Raw genomic sequence first — 3,305 nt, forward strand, 5'->3', positions numbered from 1 at the left:
GGCTCCCGGCTGTCCCCCGGCCTGGGAGCTGCCCGCACCCTGGGGGGCTATAGGACCAAGGATCTGCTTTTTCGTAGGGAGGACCTGAACTTTTGGCTCCTGCTGAGAAGCCAGGAGCAGCAGCGGCGAGGCGCCTGCGCGAGCCGGCGTTCCTGCCAGTCAGCAGGAGGCGATGGATAAGAGAACTTGTCAAAATAGCAAGATATCTTTTTTCAGGAGATTACAAGTTTGGCTGGTGGAGATAATAGTGTTGACACACCGCAGGGAGGGTTTGGAGAGGCATCGGCACACCTCACGGCAGCTGGTTCAGAAGGGGAGGATGATGCCAAAATCAGCATGAAATGGGATAAGAACTGGCTGCCTGATGGGCTGCTGTGTAAGACTGCAGGCAGGGAACGGCAAAGCATTACCCACTACCAGGAAAAAGTGGTGCAGGAGCAAGCACATGAGCAGGGGAGACCATGCCTAGTTCCCTCCAGCAGTCCCAGCCCATGCCCTCCACCTGTGTGGGCTCCACGCATGGACCTGATCCCAGCTGCACACGTGGTCCTGCTCTCCGCCAGCGCCCGAGCGGGACATGTCCTGATACTGGCTGCAGAAAGCACTTCCCAAGGCCACCTGCTGATGGCTGTCCTTTGTGTCCACAGACAGCTGTCTGTCATGTCCGTGGATGGCTGTCCATGGATGGCTCTCCATCACTGCCCTTGGACATTCAGACTGGCTCATCGGTGGCTGTCCATTGCACTCCTGGTCATCAGTGCAAGTGCTGTGCACGATGTTGACTGCTCCCATCATTAAGTCCAAATCACTGACAATGCCTGTCACAGCTCCTGCCACTGATGCAGCCATCCTCTAGCGATGCCACACCTCGACAGCTCAGCCACTGGTCCCCACAGCCTCCAGCACCCTGCAGCACAAACCTGATGGTGGAAGAGGACTGTGGCCCTGCATGCCCCACCCCAAAAGGTTCAACCTGCTTAATTTGGATGACACATTCACTGGAGCATCCCCTTGCTCTGGGCTGCTCTGACACCTCTCTTCCAGTCGTGTCACTACCTACAGTCCTCACTCCAGGATGTGTGTGTGGGGCTGCAGTGATGATGCCATTGAGAGCTGCTGATGGGCTGGTGCTGCTCCGTGGATCCTGCTCCCTGCATTCACCCTGACGTGGTCTCAGGGATGGTGATGGGGACAGGCGCAGGGATGGCTTTCACCCTGCCCTCAGTGGCCAGGGTGCCCCAAGCAGGATCTGCCAGATGGTGCCCAACATGGACACAGCCCCTCCTTCAACCCCCATCAGCAGCCACACGGTAAAACTGAAGTAGGTTAAGACACCACAGATGCTGGCTGCATGCCTTGTGGCTGAGGCACCGTGTTTGTTCACTGTGAGTTTTTTCCCTCGCATCCTGGGGCTGGAGTACAGAGCTTTCAGTATGTAATTACTGAGCAGACTTGTGCACTCTGTCAGGGTGCAAGCTGGCTTTGCCTCCTCCTTAGCAGCTTTCACAGCACCCAAAAATCCCCCAGTACAAAAGCTTGGAGGACAATTTGCTTAACAAATGTGTCTTCACCTCTGCAGGACCCAAGAGTTTGCAATCAAGGTCTGTCTTGTTACACATGACAGCTGAAATTCCAGCTGGGGCATACCAGGCACTGGTTTGCATGAGTAGGAAGCACCTCTCCTTGGCTCAGCTGCAAATTTGGGCTGACCTCCCATTCCAGTCCAACCCGATGTTCCCTCCCAGGGAAGGAGCATGTTGTGCTCTCCAGGCTGAGTTTAGCTCCATCCAGGGCCCTGGCCTGGTGCAGAGGTGAACACTGCTTCATCCTCATCCTCGCCTGTGTCTGTCGCAGCCCTGCCTCTTCACTGTGTCCCCACATCTGCTGGGCTTAGCCATGGCAGCCCTGAGTGGACAATGCACCCCAGCAGCTTCTCCAGCTGCTGGAAGGAGATAGAGCCTGCACCCAGCCCGTCCATCCCCTTGATTGTCCATCTCTGGGTGAGCCCTTGACTGCAGGATGCTGTCTGCTCCTGGCTACTGTCCTGCAGTTACAGCTGGGCTATTCCCTTTTACCCCTACAAGACTGGGCTCTGGGAAGCCTCAGAGAGAGCATGGGTTCCTCAGCACCATGCTACCTCATGCAGCCGTTTACTCATGTTGGTCCTCCATGAGCCACCTTCATCCCCGTGGGAAGGGGGAAAAGCTGGTAGGGGCCTGTGTTAGGTCCTGGGGAGTGGGACTCAGAGAAGGGGTATGGTCTCAGTGTTGGTGGGTGCCAAAAAGCCCATGGGGAACTGGGTGGTAGGTGCAGCAGTGAGGTAAGGAGGGAGATGAAGAAAGCGGTAGGAAACCAACAACCCATCTTGTCCTAGGGGACATGCCCTAGGGTCTGGGGTCTGCAGGAAGATGTTCCCCAAGGGCAGCTGCCTGGGTTTATCCCACACTGCCCTTCCTGGTGGTGACATGTCCCTGCAGAGCAGCTGGAGGGTGGCGCTGGGGGTCTTTTGACCTAGTCCCTGCAGCTGGCAGCTCGTCAATCCTGGCCCTGAAGAGGGGAGGATGCTCCCTGTGGACAGATAACAGCCGAGCACTTTAGAGCTCTCTAACAGGAGCACTCTTTCAGGCATTAGCTAAATGACTCTCTTCACAGGCCCACTCCAGGCAGCTCCCAGAGAGGGGCCGTCCCCCACAAGCCTGTCCTCTCCCCTACACCTGCAAGTCCCCAGAAAGGGTCAAGGCCAGACACCACGGCTCTCCAGGGACTGGTACACCTTTGCCTTAAGTGAGGACACGGGCGAACCCAAAAAGCAGACCCTGGTGCAGGGGCTTGTCGCTCGGGACGCTGCAGGAGAGCAGGATGAGCCCTGGGAGTGGGGAGAAGGGTTGAGGCTGGGGTGAGAAGGGAAGCAGAGGGGCTGGGCCATGGACTGGTGCAGGGTACGGGTTTGCAACTGCAGTGTCCCAGAGCCAGCCCCACGCTGCCTTGTTGAGAGATGTGCTCGTCCCCATAGGGAAGCACAGGCAGGGATGGCAGCCCTCCCTGACCGCCCACCCTGCAGCGTCCTCTATCACCACGTCCTCCCTCGGCAGGGACATCTCTGCTGCAGGCCAGTCGAGCATCCTCACAGAGGAGCTTTTCAAGTGGAACGGAAACGCCTAATGAAGGCCAACTTCATTAACTGGGGCTGTCATGGGGATGATTGCTGCCTTCCTGAGCTGCTTTATGAGCGATAATGCTGTGAGGAGAGGAGAGGAGAGGAGAGGAGAGGAGAGGAGAGGAGAAGAGAGGGGAGGAGAGAGGCT

The sequence above is a fragment of the Apaloderma vittatum genome, unplaced genomic scaffold (assembly GCF_000703405.1).
Source record: "Apaloderma vittatum isolate BGI_N311 unplaced genomic scaffold, ASM70340v1 scaffold9778, whole genome shotgun sequence".
In the NCBI taxonomy this organism is placed as follows: Eukaryota; Metazoa; Chordata; class Aves; order Trogoniformes; family Trogonidae; genus Apaloderma; species Apaloderma vittatum.